The sequence below is a fragment of the Solanum dulcamara genome, chromosome 8 (genome assembly GCF_947179165.1).
Source record: "Solanum dulcamara chromosome 8, daSolDulc1.2, whole genome shotgun sequence".
NCBI lineage: Eukaryota > Viridiplantae > Streptophyta > Magnoliopsida > Solanales > Solanaceae > Solanum > Solanum dulcamara.
In genome coordinates this window covers 46,872,168-46,891,844 of record NC_077244.1, presented here as the reverse complement: position 1 = coordinate 46,891,844, position 19,677 = coordinate 46,872,168, and positions in this window count along the sequence as shown.

Here is a 19,677-nt window from a genome sequence, read left to right as displayed (position 1 = left end):
TTTTGGGGCTTGGTAGGTATGACCTCTATCCTACGCTGGCTACGTAGTTTATGGAATTTGAGATATTATTTACTCTTACTCAAATCGGTGATCAATGCTACTCCCAAAAGACTCAATATGCTCATATACATAATCAATCATTATGATCAAATCAACTCATTTAGTCTCGTTAGACTCTCATCAAACTTAACTCATCTTAATCATCAAACTCTTTCATTTAAAACATATTTTTGACTCATTTATAACTCCTCGAGACTCTATCTCAAATCAAACTCCTTTAGACTCAATACTCATTCTTTTTCAACCCTCAATCAAATACACATAAACTTGGTTTAAAAATCATAATTTATTAAATGTATGAAAATCATTCTCCTCATCTCAAAATACATGTATATAATGCAATAATCATCAACTCGGATGGGGTTCATGGAAAGGAAATCATGAACAGTCAATTAAGGAATCAAATCACAAGAATCAACATGATATATTCATATATATATATATATATATATATATATATATATATATATATATAACTCAAGAACTTGATAAGGATTTACTGTAATGACCCGTTAGGTCATTTTGAGAACGAGTCCTCCTCCTTTCATACGAGATCCTTCCCGTAAAATTTTAATGGGTTATTTGGATTATTCAGTAAATTTGGTTAATTAGTTGAGAAATAATTTTAGAGAATTAATTTAATTAATGGGCTAAAGTATTAATTTATTTAATACCTTATACCACTTTTCTTATATTTATTAAAATAGGTGAGTAGGATTTGTAAAATTTAATACATAATTAGTTTGGAAAAGAAAAAAAATAAGAATTATATATATATATAAAAAATCTGATGGCCTAATGCCATCAGATGAAACGAAACAAGAGAACAGCGACGCCGATGAAAAGAAAAAAAAAACTGGAAAAAACAAATACGGAGGAAGAAAGAAAAGAAAGGGGAAAAGAAAAATAAAGGAGAAGAGAAAAATAGGGATTTTCATTCCAAAGTATCAAGGTAATTATTCTCATCCTTTCCATTAAATTTTCATGTGATTATGAATATATTTTTAGGGTATATTGGTGGAGAAACAATGTTGAAATAAGAAAATATGATCCTAGGGTTCTTCATATAAAATCTTGATTTGGGGGTCGAATAACGATCCGTTTTAGCTGAAATTTGACATGTGAGTTTATTTTATCATGAGTGAACATAATCGGAAAGAAAATTTCAGATTTGACTTCAATGACATAGAATGAGCTAGTTCCTGAATTTTGATATATTAAAATAGATAATTAAATATTAGGTATATTATATATTATGAATTACATTAAATTTATAATATTGGGGTTCTTGGTTGCTGCTGCAACATGGGTGTAATTCTTTGGAATTATTGGATGACTAAATATTTGGCTACATTAGTGACTAATTAGGAGTAAAAATTATACGAATATTATTAATAGTTAATTGGAGGAATTAAGCCATAACCCTAGACTTGAAATTTTAAAAAAAATATAATATTTGATTTATTAATTGGCATCAAGATTTAGGAACTTGATTATAGACTTGTGTAAGTTTGGGGTCTAGGCTAGACATGGGTGTTGTTAGTTTCGAAATCTTATTGTGGTTATTTATTTGATTAGATTATACTTATTTGGAGGCCCAACGAAAAGGAAAGGCTCAAGCACCAGAGTAATTGCTTGATTAATTAAGGCAAGTGAATTTCTAAACCTCAGTTTAAGCTTATAGATGCTTGTATTTCTGTGTTATGTGTATTAGGAAGTAATGAGAATTAGACTGGATTATTGACTATATGATTGACCTTAAAAAAATGGAGATGAGGGATAGAAAATGGTGATCTAATGACATGTATTGGTGGAATTGATATGTTATGATTGTGGATTTATTTTGGACATGTGAAATGACTATGTTGATGTGAGATAGGAAAAATTATGGTTGTTGTCATATTATTATCGTGAATTATATGAACATGAATTGATTGCATTGGTTCTGACATATTGTGTTGAGATTGAAAATGATATGAAACAAAGGGGTCGGGCCACACGCTCCGTGGCAGGTATTATGAAACAAAGGGGTCGGGCCACACGCTCCGTGGCAGGTATTATGAAACAAAGGGGTCGGGCCACACGCTCCGTGGCAGGTATTATGAAATAAAGGGGTCGGGCCACACGCTCCGTGGCAGGATATATGTATTGAGGGGACGGGCCACACGCTCCGTGGCAGGTTACATGGACAGAAATGTCCCCCATGGGTTCCGGACTGTGATTCAGCGGATGTGTACCGATAGGACAGACATGCATCATTTCATTGCACTGCATTGCACCTTTCTGATATTTGTGACTTTGTGCTTACCCCCATATTGCTCTGTGTGCTGAACTTGACTTGATATGATTCATTGATGAGACTATTGATGAGTATTTGTGGACTGTATTACTGTTGTTATTGTACAAGTGTAGAGTTGGGCTGATTTTATGCAGGTTGTAGTTAAGGAGGTTCGGTTGGGAGGACAAGAGTACTTGTATCTATTAAGCTTTGCTTAGTTTTAGCTATCCACTTGCTGAGTACCGTGTTGTTTGGTACTCACCCCTTGCTTTCACACTTGTGTAGGTTGTGAGCCCGGACCTGCTTGATCTTCTACTGTTTTCCACTATAGTCGAGGTTATCAATTCCGAGTGTTGAGGTAGTTGTTACATCCATCTAACGGACACCTCTTACTCTTTTATTATGTTTTAGTCCTATTCTAGAGACAAAGACATTGTGACTGTATTTCTTTTCGTACTTCGATAATACATTAGTGGCTTGTATATGTGACAACCAGTCTTGGGGGATTTTGAGATTATTTATTTATTTTTGACTAAGTTAAATCTTGCTTTAGCTCAATTACTTCCGCATTTACTTTCCATTGAGTTTTAGGCTGATTTATCTCGGTGGGTTGAGATGAGTGCCATCACACCCGGATTCGGGTCGTGACATTTACATAACAACTCAAGAACTCAATCAAATGGGATTAGAACTCAAACTCAATCTCAATTTTGATGAAAGAAATATGTAGGGCATGTGGACGAACTCAGCCCAGCATTGTGATTAGCCTTACATAGCTGGAACTCAAAGAACAATTAAAACTTGAGGGATGGAAGTGAACGCTTGAAACCTAGTATCTTTCTCCTCTCCAATCCTTGGTCTCAATTAATCTAAGTGTTAATGAGAGTCTAGGCATTTAGGGTACTAATAAGGGCTCAAAATAGTCCCAAAACATCTAGGTTTTGCTTTGAGAAGAGTGTGAAAAGACCAAACTACCCTTCATTAAAATATTTTTGGCCATCTACGGGTCATTCTACAAGTCGTAGAGTCTTCTATGAATTGTAGGAGACCATTCGTAGAACTTCATCTAAGATAGGGCTTGAGGTATATGGGCCATTTCCTATGACTCGTAGACTCTTCTACGAGTCATAAGACCCAGTCATTGCTTTTGATTGCACATTCCAATAGCTAGAATGTGTCACAAGATTTATGAATTAACCCTACAAGTCATAGACCCTTATACGGATTGTAAGGATGGCTCATAGAAACTCACTTGGACTTTTGAAATTGGCTAAGTGTCAAGAGGTTCTACGAGTCTTTTATACGACTCATAGAAATCTTTGTGAGTCGTAAGATCATTTGTTGGAAGGGTCTTTAGAACTCAAAATTTTACTATGTGTTGGAGGGACCTACGACTCCTAGAACTTTCTACAGATCCTAGGTGACACTCGTGGTCCATTGGATCTGTCCATTTTCTTAATCCGATGTCGTAGGTTCAAATCCCGCGGAGTGTGATTTTTTTTTCTTAGATTGAATTATTTTGTTACTAAAAAGGAAGAAGGAAACTCAAATGTTTCTCCAGCGGTGGAAGAATGTCATGACCCAAATTCGGGTGTGATGACACTCGCCTAACTCACCAAGATGAGTCAGCCTAAGAGTCTGAATAATTCAAAATAAGCAAAAATGTAAAGTCTAATATGATATAAATAAGGGTAAGCAGAAAATAGATTCTAAACCACCCAAGAGTTGGTGTCACATGTACAAACCACTATTTCAAGAAAAATGAAAAATATACAAGTGTAGATGTATCAGTTCTCAAGTAGAACAAAGCATGAAGTAAATGAATGATGAGAGTTTGCCAAAGAAGACAAGCTGCTACCTCTCACGTGTTCAGAAGCTCGGTCGATTAAAGGAGTACTAAAAGCAAAAGGTGGCGGGCCCAAATCCTACATAAATGTAGAAGCAAGGGGTGAGAACCAACAATACGATACTCAGCAAAATGGAAACTAAACCCTAAGTAAAATAATGCGGAACATAGGTACTCCTAACATACCAACCACAATCTTCCACAACTACACACCTGCACTCAGATAACCCAATCCATATAAATTATATCATAATTATACCAGAATACTAGACAATCCAAAAATAGAAATTACAAATACGTTCTCACCGCTAGGCAAACACAGAAGATCTCAAATCACAATCAATCACATGGTGAAATAGATGCAAATATCGTGATGCATAACTATCCTACGATACAGATCCGATGATCACTCAAGATCAGAATCTATAGGGGCCTCACATAGACCATGTATCCTCCGGAAAAGACCTCGGCCAATATCTATAGGAAGACACCTCAGCCATAATATCTTTCGGAAGAGACCTCGACCGCTGGAAGAAACCTCGGCAAATCACCTCGACTAGTGGAAACCTTGGTCCCAATATCCGTTACTTCACTCATATCATTTCTCAGCCATCACAGATATAATATATGCATAAGTAATGAGTGAAACGGGATAAATATTCACATAAGATGTCATATATTCCACAATCACACAATATATCAATGCCTCATAATTCACAACACTTAGACAATTAACCTTATTCGAATTCCACTATCATACTTCAACTCATATAATTCAATTCAATCTAATGACCCAACACATCCTAGTTCCCTCACATAGGAAAAATACAAGTTCAACATACTTAACAAATATTAGAATTACTGCTTTTCCCCTGCGGCAATACTCTAAATCACCACAATCTAATCAAATATAGCCTCAAAATCACATTTTGAAGCTATTAAAACTAAAATCAAGAAATTCAGGTGAAAAGGGTAAAATGGTCAAAAACTCATATCAAAAATCGAACTCAGAATCTGATTATTTTTAGGTGAAAATATTTCTAAAGTAATCAGAAATCTAATGGTGAAAACCATTTTTAAAATGAGGTCAAAACGAGTTCAAAATCCCCATTCTCTTTCAAAAGTTTATGTTAAAAAAAACCTAAAATCTCCAATTTGAAATCCACAATTTGAAGTTAAAAAATGAAATTATTCAGTGAAAATTAAGGGAAACTGTTAGAAATATATTACCCAATAGTTTTGTCATGAAAAACCTCGACGCAATTGCCTAAATCGAGTTTGAAAATGTTTAAAATGGTGAAAATATATTAAACCTCGCCTAAACCCTCTCAGTTGTCGCTTAAGCGACTGGACCTTCGCTTTAGCGGAGGTTTGCTTTCCAAACCCTGCCTGAGTGAGTCCCTTCGCTTAAGAGAAGGTTCTCTTTAGCGAACTTGGTCAACTTAAGCAGACCCGGCATCAGCACCAGTAAAATAAGCTAAGTCACAACTCAAGCCTCCGAATAGACCCTCAGGATTCATTCGAAACCCCGTATACACAAACCATATATGCAATCCTACTAAATTCGATGTCTTGAACTCAATGGAATCATCATAATTCAAATTTGAGGCTTCCTTGACCGGACAATTGATAAGTTACAACTAAACTAGTTTCGACACCGAAAATATCCAAAATACCCTCGGGGCCTCTGAAAATTATAATGAAGTCATATCTAGCGTTAGAATCACCTTACGGAACCATTGGAACCATTAGAAATCCAATCTGAGCACCAAAAACCCAAATGTTGACCAAAATCAAACTTGGATCAAACTTTAACTCAATTTCTATCTTCGAACCTAAATTCCACGTTTTAACTCTAAATCTGATTCCGACAACTCTCTTATACCAATTTCCACATTTCGTAAATGATGGAATCGACGAAATTCTATTCTAAGACTGGAAACTCCAAATGACTCTGAAACTCAAAAATTGGCAACTTAAGCCTTTAAAACTCATTTCTCAAGTAAAACCTCAACTTTTCACAAAATTTCCAAAAACTAGCTTTCAGACCCAACCAAAAGTAACTCGGGGAAACTAATGGGAGGGGTAAACTGATAATTTTATTGAAAATGTCAAAAATGACCTTCAGGGTCATTACATCATCCACTACTAAAAGCCATGTTTGTCCTTAAACATAAAGCAAGGAACATACCTGGAGTCTCAAAAAGATAAGGGTAACGGGCCTGTATGTCTGACTCTAACTCCCAAGTAGTCTCCCTTACAAACCGATGCCGCCACTGGACCTTCACTAAAGCTATCTCCTTAGTCCTCAATTTCCTGACCTACCTGTCCAAAATAGCAATAGGTTCTTCCTTATATGTCAAATCTTGGCTCAATTCCACTGAATCATAAGAGATCATATGAGACTCATCTGAATATAGCGCTATAGCATTAAGATGTGAAATACTAGATGCACAGAGGATAGACTAGGTGGAAAGGCAAGTATGTAAGCCATCTCTCCCAATTGATCTAAGATCTCAAAAAGGCATAAACCTAGGGCTGAGATTTCCCTTCTTCCTGAACCTCATGACACCCTTCACGGGCGAGACCCTCAACCATACCTGATCCCCGACCAAGAATACCAAAGGTCAAACCCTCTTGTTAGCATAACTCTTCTAGCGACTCAGAGCTGTCAACAACCTACCCTGAATTAGCCGAACTCGCTCCATGGCATCTTGAATAAAATTGGTGTCTAGGCTATCCACCGCCACTGAATTAAAATATCCAATGGGTGAGCTACATCTTCGGCCATACAAGGCCTCATAAGGAGCCATCTAGATACTGAAATGGTAATTGTTGTTGAAAGCGAACTCCGTTAGGGGTAAGTGGTGATCCCAATCCATATTTCACGGCCTACCAAAAGTGATATGTGAACAATGAACCCCGATCCAATATGATAGAAATAGGAACTCATGAAGCCTAACAATCTAACTAATATAGAGATGATCCAACCTATCTGCCGTGAAATTAACCTTAACTAGAATGAAATGAGCTGATTTGGTCAATTGGTCGTCCACAACCCAAATGGAATCAAAACCTCCCATGGTAGTGGGCAAACCTACCACAAAATCCATCATGTTCCTCTCCCACTTCCAAGTAAGAATGGGCATCCTCTGAAACTCACCTCCAAGCCTCTGTGCTCATACTTAATCTACTGGCATGTCAAACACTTGGACACAAACTCGGCGATGTCCTTCTTCATACCACACCACCAATAGTATTACTCAAGTCATGGTAAATCTTTGTTGTCCACAGATGAATAGAATATCGAGTGCAATAGGACTCCTCAAGTATCAATCTTACCAACTCACCCACCTTGGGCATATACATGCGACTCTCAATACTCAAAACACCCTCAGAATCAAGCACTACTTCCTTAGCTTCACCTCTAATCACTTTATCTCGAATGAGGCACAACTTCTCATCCTCAAACTGCCTCTCTTGGATCTAATCCATCAAAGAAGAGCGAGCCTATATAAAACCAAGCACTCGACCCTAATCATAAAGTTGCAATCTCACCAACCCATTGGCTAATCTCTAAACATTTCTAGCTAAGATTTTCTCCTCAGCCCAAATAGCTGCAAGACTTCCCATGCTAGAAGTCTTCCTACTCAATGCATCGGCCACCACATTAGCCTTCTTGGGGTGATATAGAATAGTCAAATCATAATATTTCAATAGCTCAACCCACCTACTTTGCCTCAAATTCAAGTCCCGCTGGTTGAAGATGTATTGCAGACTCCAGTGATTAGTGAATATCTCACAATGAACTTCAGACAAATAATGCCGCCATAACTTCAAACGAAAGATAATCGCCACCAAATCTCAATCATGGGTGGGATAATTATTTTCATGAGCCTTTAATTATCTCCAAGCATAGGCAATCACTTTTCCCTTCTGCATCAACACTCTATCTAAGCTTACTCCCAATGCATCACAATACACGGTGAAGTCAACAACCTCTTCAAGCAAGGTCAATGTGCAGTAGTCAATAAAACCTTGAGCTTTTGGAAGCTCTCCTCATACTCATCCGACTAATGAAATACCACATTCTTGTAAGTGAGTGTAGTCAATAGAGATGCTATCATAGAAAAGCCATGAAAAAATGGTAATAATACCCTGCCAAACCCACAAAACTGTGAATCTCTATAGCTGAGGTGGGCCTAGTCCATTCTTGGACTGCCTCAATCTTAGATGGATCAACTCTAATGACCTCCTTAGACATTACATTCCCTAAGAATGCCACTAAACTCAATTGAAACTCACACTTGGAGAACTTGGAATAAAGTTTCTCCTCCCTAATCCTCTGGAGCACAATTCTCAAATGTTGCACATGATCTGCTTCAATCTTAGAGTAAACAAAGATATAATCAATGAAGACAATCACAAAGGAATCTAGATACAGATGAAACACCCCATTCATCAACTCCATAAATGTTATTGGGGTGTTAGTCATCCTAAAAGACATAACAAAAACTTATAGCGGCTATATCTAGTATGAAAGGCTGTCTTAAGAATATTTGAAAGATGAATCCTTAAGTGATGATATCCGAATCTCAAATCGATCTTAGAGAATAAGGTTACTCCTTGGAGCTGATCAAACAAATCATTGATACGGGAAAGAGGGTACTTGTTCTTGACTGTCACTTTGTTCAACTATCTATAGTCGATACATGTCACGATCCATAAACTGAGATCATGATGGCACACATCCCAAAACTCAACCTGATATGTAAGCCTAAAAGTAAAACTCATACGAGACTCCCAAAGGGAAAGTCATGCCATGATTTAAATAAAAAGAAATATAATGAAGAAATTATTCCAAAACCTGGTATCATAAGTATAAAGAGCCTCTAATACAAGGTTCGAGTCTGAAGATACAATATAAGTCTCTGAATGATACAAGAGACTGAGAAATAAAGATAGACTAGTGATGATCCAAACCCTGGGACCTCACCACTAATCTGAGAATATATAATCTACTAGAATATCAGCTGCCACGTGAGGTACCCTAACTAGTATCTACATCAAAAAGGGACACATAAGTAGGGGTAAGTACAACCCACATGTACTCAATTAGTTTTAGCCGACTAAGTATAAGAAATTAATCAAACCTATAAAATACACTAAGGAACGCATCCACCTGCATACAGAAAAGTCTCACTTCGGCATCAGTGTCGCTAGTTTATATATATAATGACGCGAGTAAAGCAAACCCATAATAACAACTCATAATCATAATTAACCAGATAATTCAAGAAGTACAGATGTCAATGCAATCCAATATGATGATGCAATGATGTGGTGGTACGGTGGAATCAAGACTGTCGCACAGCCTGTTGTATACACCTGCCGAGCTGTGCTACCAAGAAGGACCCATGGGGGTCTCGCAGACCATATACCTTAATCACAATAACTCATTATCCTTTCCACCTTCTCGTGGTCAAGGAATCACAATGTATCCACTACCCTGTCGTAAAACTGCCTCGGTGAGGGACTCTAGATACAAAGGTTTAAAGGTATTTCATTTTCTTTCTCAAAAAGAATTTCCATATTTTTCAACTTCCCATGTTTCATGATATGATGAATGAGGATGAATGCATCAAAACACATATGGCATGGAAGTAATATTCAACTTACATGTGGTACAAGGTTCAAAGTTCTCAAAACTTAACCTACACATGATATTCACCCTCAATAAATAGTAATGGGAAGAAAATATTTTCATTTAAATATTCACCCATTTCTAAATAATATTTCAATACTCAACCTCTCAGGCGGGCATCACAAGTCAAATAATATACTCAAGCCTCTCTCTTAGGAAAATCATGAATTAGATGCTCTCAAAGCAAATAAGATAAAAAATAAGGCTCCCACACGGCAACACATTAATAAATAAGTCCTCACACGGGGATCAAAATAGATATAACATTCTCAACTCATACTACAACCCTATCTCAAAGTCTATAACATATGAATAACTAATTACCCCATCTCAATCTCAAAGAAGGATAGCCAAACCTATCTCAATTGCCGAAATCGCACCCGAATACCTCTACCAGACAAGCAACTCTCGAATTCAATGCCCGGAATGACAACCCACTATCAATAATAAAACATAAACATCACAAGGAGTTCAATGACAACCATATTGATAGATTTCAGAACTGGGGGTAAAATGGTCCAAAAATTAATTATTTCCAAAAAGGATCAAATCTGAAAATTTATTGGAAAATCACATTCTACTAGTAGTAAGGAACTCATGGTTGAAAAACCCATAAAAATAGAACTTAAAACGAGTTAGAAATCACTATTTTTCTTAAACTCAGATTATGGAAGAAACAAAGCTTTTTGGGGTTTGAAACTAAAATTTAAGAGTTAAAATCATCAAATACTTAATGAAAAAGGAAGGTTTTAGGTCAAAAATCACTTACCCAATACTTTGCCTTAAAAATCTTTTCTCAAATCGCCTCAAGGAGTTCAAAAACTCAAACAAATGGTGAAAAACATTAAAATGGAAAGAAAGGGGCATTTTCTGCTCAAAAAGTTACTGTTCACGTGTGTTGACTGCTGACCGCGATCAACTTACACCACCACCCTTCAAAACATATTTTTGACCCTCAAAACTCATTCGAAACTCTATAAATATGAACCAATAGTGCAAATTGATCAGAAAACACGTTTCGAAGCCAATGGAACTAGCAGAATCGCCATTCGACATTCGAAACTCGATTTGTTGTCCAAAGTCAAACTTAGCTCACAAAAATCAAACTTTTCAACCCAAGACCTCAAATTCATGTATTAAGCCCAAATGTGATTCCGACAATTCTCCTAGACCAATTTCTATATTCAGGAGCTGATAGAACTAACGGAACCCCATTTTGAGACCCGTAGCTTTGGTTGGCACCAAAAACCACTTTTTAACACTTAAAGCTTATAAAAACTCAAAAACTCACACATTTCACAACCTATTAAGATTTTAACAAAACCCACAACACAAACCGATCAAATAACACTTGGGGGCACTAAAGATAGGGATAAAATGATAATTTTGCACAAAATTTTGAAAATAACCCTCAAGGTCATTATAATACACATTCTCATAGATCCATCCTTCTTCACAAATAACACCGGAGCACCCTAACTGCGAAACACTAGGGCGAATAAAACCCTTACTCAAAAAATCCTAAAGTTGCTCCTTCAACTTAGTTGGAGCCATGCGATAATGAAAAATAAAAATAGGCTTGGTGACCTAGTTTGATGTCAATAGCGAAGTTAATATCCCTGTCAGGTGGAACCCCTGGTAGATCGGTAGGAAATATATCCATAAATTCTCAAACCACAAGAATAGACTCCATGGAAGGCGGCTCATTATCAGTATCACGAATAAATGCCAAATTCGCCAAACAACCCTAATCGATCAATCGCCGGGCCAGAATATAAGAAATAACTCTACTAGGATAGGACCCACTCAAACCTTTCCACTCTATCCGTAGACTATCAAGCATAGCTAATGTCAATGCCTTGGCATAACAATCAAGAATGTAATGATATAGAGATAACTAATCCATATCCAAAATGATGTCGAAGTCTACCATATCAAGTATAATCATGTCCACCCATGTCTCATAACCCGCCAAAGACACAGGACAGGATCGGTACACCCGATCCACTACTAAGGGCTCTCCTACTAGGGTAGAAACATGCACGGGCACAGGCATACAATCACATAGCAAGTCAAACCCAGAAGAGACATATGCTGACACATATGAATAAATGGAGCCAAGATCAAATAACACAGATGCAGGGCGATGAAAAACTAGAACAATACCTGTGATGATTGCATTGGAGGCCTCAGCCTCGAGTCTACCTGGAAAAATATAACAATTAGCTCCCCATCTGCCACTTGTCTGGGAAACTCCTCTACAACCTTATAGGGATAGGGAATTACCCGCCTCCTCCTCCGGTACGACCACCTCTATCAATCTGACCCCTATAATAACCCCGGGTTGGTGGGGATGAACCTTTGGCTGGTGGCATCAGACCCCTGACTAGCGCTGCTGTGTAAGTAATGTGTGGACTAGAATGAGTCTGCATGGGACACTGTCGAACCATATGGTCCAGGCATCCACACCCAAAATACGATCTCAAAACAGACGGCTGATGCGAAGACATAAGAGAGATACTTAACAAAGGTTAGAATTCTATTTGCCTTAGCCAAAAATCACGAACAATCCAAAATCACCACTTTCCCCCTCCAAAGACACTCTAAATCACCACAATATAATCAAATATAGACTCACAACCACATTTCAAAGCTATTGACTCTAAAATCAAAAAAAATGGGTGAAAAGGATAAAATGGTCAAAATTCTCATATCGAAAAATCAAACTTGAAATCTGATTATTTTTAGATAAAAATATTCCTCAAGTAATCAGGAATCTAATGGTAAAAACCATTTCAAAAACACGGTTAAAATGAGTTCAAAATCTCCATTTCTCTATCAAAAGTTCATGTTCAAGAAAACTGAAGATCTCCAATTTAAAATCCACAATTTGAAGTTAAAATATGAAATTATTCAATGAAAATAAAGGAAAAGTGTTAAAAATACATTATCCAATAGTTTTGTCATGAAAAACCTTGAAGAAATCGCCTAAACTGAACTTGAAAATGTTGAAAATAGTGAAAATACCTTAAACCCGACCTAAACCCTCTCAGTTGTCGCTTAAGCGACTGGACCTTTGCTTTAGTGAAAGGTTCTCTTTTGTGAACCCCGCCTAAGTGAGTCCCTTCACTTAAGTTATGGATATTGCTTAAGGGAAGGTTAGCTTTAGCGAACCTGGTCCGCTTAAGAGGAGCCTACATCAGCACCAACAAAATAAGCTAAGTCACAACTCAAGCCTCCGATCAGACCATCAGTATTCATTCGAAACCCGTATAAACAAACCATATATGCAACCCTATTAAATTCAATGTTTTGGACTCAATGGAATCTTAAAAATTTGAATTCGAGGCCTCCTTAACTCGAAATCAGATAAGTCACAATAAAACTAGTTTTGGCAATTGAAATACCTAAAAATACACTCAGAACCTCTGAAAATTATGATGAAGCTATTTATAGCATTAGAATAACCTCTCAAAACCATTGGAACTATGAGAAATCCAATACGAGCACCGAAAACCTAAATGTTGACCAAAGTCAAATTTGGATCAAACTTTAACTCAATTTCCATCTTCGGACCTAAATTTCACGTTTTAACTCCAAATTTGATTCCGACAACTCTGCTACACCAATTTCCACATTCTGGAACTGATGGAATTGATGGAATTTTATTCTGAGACTTGAAACTCCAAATGACTCCAAAACTTAAAATTTGGCAACTTAAGTCTTTAAAACCTATTTCTCAAGCAAAACCTCAACATTTCACAAGATTTTCAAAAACTAACTTTCAAATCCAACCAAATGTGACTCGAGAAAACTAATAGGTGGGGTAAAATTATAATTTTATCAAAAATGACCTTCAGGGTCATTACAAAGAGTCAGCGTCGGTACTCTTTTCTCATGGTCCTCGAACTTAGTCTAGGCTAAAATAACAAGGGGTGTTACCGATAAATAAATTGAGAACAACCATTCTTAAGATTAGACCAAGGTCTTACAACATAAAATCCTCATGAATAGGGATTTTCCCCACCGTAGAATGAATTCAAACCATCTCTTAGGGCCACAATTATATTTTTTCTAAGGACTAAGAAATCAAACGAGTGTTAGATTGATGGAAGGACTTACCTTGAAAGACAAAATCGATGAAAACTAAATAAATCACCCCTAAATTGCCCTAGCCTAACCTTGGATGAATTTTGGAGTAAAATAATATTTTAGGTCTTAAAATAACATTTAACAGCGAGTAGCCCTCTATAGCAGTCCCACTGGCGGCCTAAATCCCGCTACATCAGCCTCAGCACTGACAATGCTCAGTAAAATGGATATAATATTTTACTCCAAACTTCAAATAAGACAAACTCAGTGGCATTGGAAATAAAAATCATAGACCTTTAATTTGATAGATAATGGGGCACCTAATTCATTATAGGTTGAGAGATATGGTCATTTGAAGTTGACCCTAGTTTAAACTCAATTCTGAAACTAAATAGGAAAAACACTTTCAACTTAACTCTGTACTAGGGGCATTGTATGACCTTAATTCACAACTAATGCACTCGCATACCAAATAATTGATCTTAATCTTATGACGAATGAGATTCGTATACCTTTATTACAGATATTTTTAGTAACAACAGAATAGGTTGTTACAACTTTTCACTTAATTAGTCATTTTGAAAAGTTCATTTCCATTTTTTTCAAGTTATTTTTCATTTGTCAAGTGATTCAAAATGGTTTTTTTGCTTGCTTAATTATTTTCTCATAGTTATTTAATATTTTAGTCAAACCACCGAATAACCGCATGTTAGTGGACACTTTGAATGCCAAGACCTTCTCAAAGTGGAAATATGAACCTCCTATCCATTTGCTCTAACTTTTTAAAGGTTTATTTATTAAAGAATTTTAAAATTATTTTTTTCTAATCTCTTTCAAAAATTAAGTGGCAACTCTTTCTAAGTATTTTTCATGATTTGTTTATTACATAGAATATTTCAAGGTGAATATTTTTTCAAAAGAAATGAAATCAGAAACATAACATAAATGACGACTCTGCTAGAAATTTTAATAAGGTTCTAACCATCATGTTTCATTGACTTGTTTGACTAATTATTCATAAATGTAATAATTAGTAACTTATTTACTTTCATTATTTGAGCTTTATGTATTGAATTTTGAATATTAAGCTATCATCGCATTCCTTCCGTCAATTGGTACTTTTTTTAATTGTAAGCCTAAAGGATGGTTATGTGGTTCGCAATTGTTTAAAATCCAAATGTTTATCAGGTGTACCTTGACGAAGTGAGTTGAATGTTGGATGATCAATGGTCGTGAACTTTCTCCAACCCAAGTTGTCCGCTTGGGTTACTGGTCCACTTTTAAATAAAGGTCACTCTTAGTCAACTAGCCTAGAGAAAAGTCAAAACATGTATGTAGCGCATTGTCCTAAGATGAACCAATATCCAAGGCGTGTAGGATCCATTAGAAAGACCACATTGAATCCAAAATGGCCCCCTAACTTAAACGGACGATCATACTTATGTGATTAAATTTGAAAGATGTATATGACGTTTGGAAAATCATTATCACTCAAAGTTGGGAGTTTGTTTTAGTAGCTTTATTTTAGTAGGAGAAAGTTATTCACTAGACGATACTTCATCCAGAAAGGCATTTGAAGATGTCAACAAGTACAAGAAGGAAAGACCTTTCATGAAGGCCTAGTTTAGGATTGTACCCTTGTGTGACACTGATTATTTATATCTTTTTTTCCTATTATGTATCTCCATTCAATTTATTCATGAATCTTGTATAATATATTTTGAGGCAATGAAATATTTGAAATGACGTAAAACATCCTTCTAATCAGTAGGCCTACCCTTGACTTAAAAGGGGCACATATATGCTTAGAATGCACAATAATAATTTGTGCGCTATGTGATATACATATTTTGTGCGAATATATTGCTTTGTTTGGAGACATACTAGTCCACCCCTTTTCAAAAAAAAATCTAGAGCCTCATAGACACTAATATCAAGTCACTATCAAAAGTTCGTCCAAACATTCTTTAAGTCTTGATTTTTCCAATAAAATTTAAAGTCCATTCTCAAATCCTAAAATTTCACTATCTCATATCAAAAAAGGTTGATTTTTCATTTCAATTTAGCATTGTGTAGGGGTTGGATTCTCTTTTATGAGATACGTAGACAACCTTTTCAAGACCCAATTCCTATCTTTGAAAAATCTTATTTTCTCCATCCATACAAAGAGATCGGAGATTTCACACCTATCTAAACAAATAGAGATCAAGATATAACTAGGGAAGATAATAGAAGATCTTGACTCAACGCAATTCAACCTTCCTAATACACCAAATCCCAAAACCAAAAAGGAAATTTTTTGTTGAGTTAGTCATCTTCCTTTACCGGCTATGATTAGTGTGTCTTCAAATGAAGTAGCTCTTATGTGTTTAATTTTCTATTTGATATTTTGCATTATCTATTATGAAAAAGGACCAACAAGTTTATCTTTTGAGTTGTTTTTCCTTTATTAAGTAATTAGAACTTATTTGTGTTGAGAAACTTGTTGAACATTCATACTTCATGAGGTCTAAAGTCCTCAAAGATTCCTTCCCTGATCAAATTCTAATGAAAGGCAAGGTAAAGGAAAAATGTCTGAAAACAATAAGGACATTGGTTTGATTGATGTTGCTATAAGTGGTCCTATAATAGCCGAATAGAATAAGGTGATAGTACGACTTACCCTCTAGTAATAAAATGGTGCTTAGAGGCACAAGTGATCCCAAGCTAATCCATGGTCTGGCATGACACTAAGATATATATAAATAGCAATAGAAAGATACATAATGCGTAAGCTGAATCTAAAAATGCATTAAACCAAAACACTAAATGCGTATGGTAGAATATTTGAACAAATCATAAAGTTGATACTATAGTCTGACTTTCTAAAAGATTTTACTAAGATGATTGTTGGTATAAGCCTCCAACTAACACTAACCAACAAAAACTAAAAGATTACAAGAGAGAAACAATAATAGGCCTTGTCATCCAAGATTAATGACTCACCAAACTCTAATTTTGAGATAATGCAGAACTGTGATAACCACGAGTTGGATACTAAGCGTCTAAACCTATAAAGGGTATCCCGGTGCACTAAAGCTCTCGCTATGCGCAGGGTCCAAGGAAGGGCCCGACTACGAGGGTCTATTGTACGCAGCCTAACCTTCCATTTCTGCCAGAGTCTATTTTCAAGGCTTGAACCCGTGACCTCCTGATCACATAACAACACTTTAAATATATGGTCAGTACTTTGAATGTACTAAGAATGAGGGATATGCATCACAAGTCTAGAAAACTGAACATGATAAATCAAAAATACTGAACTAGACTATATGAACTGATAGAATGACCAGTAGTAGAACATACAACTGATAAGTACTGAACTGAAATAAGTAACTAGCATACCATGCAATATCTGAGACTGAATGTGGGAGATAATATCAACCAACATATAAAAATATGAGCTAGACATGGATTACAATATATAATACCTATCGAAAAGGGCCTGATATACCTTACCAAGGTATAAAGGTTGATCTAAGTTGATGTCCAAAAAGAACTAAGGAGTCAGTGCTAATTTAATAGGTGACCTTTAAAATCCTATGGTGGTATGTAGTTTTGGGAGTTAGAAATTGCTACTAAAGGTCTCAATCATGACTGATGGGTGAGCCTTTATCCCTATCTAATGCTAAGTCATACTCCCAACTAATTGATACTGATAAACTGAGACATGTTATCTGAAACAACATAATATGATACATGAAATATCTATATATGAAGTGATCATCAAAATAACTATATAGAAAATTGAATTATGGGTAAAATGTATAATAAAAAGTTATCTACGAAAAAGAACTGAAATATAATGAAATCATGTTTTTCATTGGAACCCCAACTTTTATAGAGATCATTAACTGAAGAAATAAGTTTATTTTAGGAATAAATAGGTGAAAGGATATCCATTGATGAAAACCCACATATCTAGAATGAAAACCTCTAATATACTTCTTGAACTAAGCTTGAAGATGAAGAATCCTAATTTCTTCCTTGAGATAATTTGGAGAGTATGGAATTTTATTGTTTGAGTGTTGGCCATGAATGGGGGAGGTTTAGTCAATTGTTTTCCCTTTAACACCACTTAGTATAGGTGAAAAAGGCATAATATAGGGGTTAAAAGAGTAGAAAAAGACCAAAATAACACTGAAAGGAAAATTCTCAAAATCAAACCACGAGGGCTATCACATGTATATTTAATCTTCTACTCAGTAGTTAGTTAGGCCAAGCATTTGCTTGACATTAGAAATGGTTTATGAGTGTTTACCATATCCAGGGTGTAGGCTAGGGTCATGACAAACTTGGTATCACAATACAGAGTTCAAGTGTCCTAGGGTGTCTATAAAGTCGTGCATATTATATACTTGCTTATGGGTATGTTTTACACTACACTTATAATCATTAGGCTATAGGGAATTTATGGGATATTTTTCATTCTTTTATAACCAGGAAACAGCCATCCTACCTTGGTAGGAGTAAGGTCTGCGTACATTCTACCCTCTCCAAATCCCATATTGTGGGATTTCACTAGGTTGTTGTTGTTGTTGTTGTTTTCATTCTTTTATAAATTAGATAATGTAATAGAGTTGTGTCATAAGAAACTTATTTAGATTTGTGCATTTTTAAAATCCGCCTGACTACCCCTCATACTCGAGTGGTAGAAAAAGTAAAGCTCATATCCTTATTAATGAGTTTCTCTCAAATTAAGTCTTTAAAAAGTAAAGAGACTGCACAAGGGCTTGGGAGAAGCCCATTATTGTGCTTAAGTTAATTTATTCAAAAGAATGTACCCTTATTCATATAAATCGTGTGTTTAAACCAAAGCAAGATAGACTCCTAGATTTTCTTCTCTAAACTTTTTTTTAGATGTTATCCTTGAGATAAAATTTATGTCTCAAAATGCTTAGTGTTACCACCCGAAAGATAGTGTGATTTGGAGCATTGTAAGCTATAAGTAGTACAATGATCCTAGAGTAAGAAAGACGGCATTAGAAGAGTAGAAACTAATAAAAATGTGAAAATGGTGGTTGATTGAGGCATGTAACTATGTATCTATAAGGTAAGTTATAGGGTGATAAGTCAAGACCCTTTTGGTTTTGACTAAAGAGTAATAAGTATCATCTGGCTTTCATGATAGAATGTAGAGAAAGAGCTCTTGGTTAGGATGAGATAGAGTATACTCGAATCAAGAAAGGGATTTATAATGATGTGTCATTGCATTAGTAAATACCAAATATAGATTTTGAATGAAAGGATCAAGTAGTTGGGAGTTAACAGATTTAGGCTATACCTTGTGATCTGTTTTGAAGTGAGAAACCCATCATATTCAGAGAGATATGAACTTAACTAGGAAATGAGTATAATGAATGGGTAAATAGTACTTAGGTTGTGAAAGAAAATATGATGACAGACTGTAATTAGATAGACTGTAAGATAAATATAGATTACTAGTCATGAGGTTTTATTGTTCTAATATTTCTCAATTTTATCACGCAGTTATAAGTTACTATAGTATGCAAGAAGTATGTTGATGTACATATTTAGTACTAGACTCTAAGCTTGAATTTTAGATGAGCATTGTGAAAAAATAGATAACATTATGAGAGTGATAGGGTTAGTTTTAAGAGTTGCTCTAATAGGGTTGACATAGCGTATGAGAGAAAT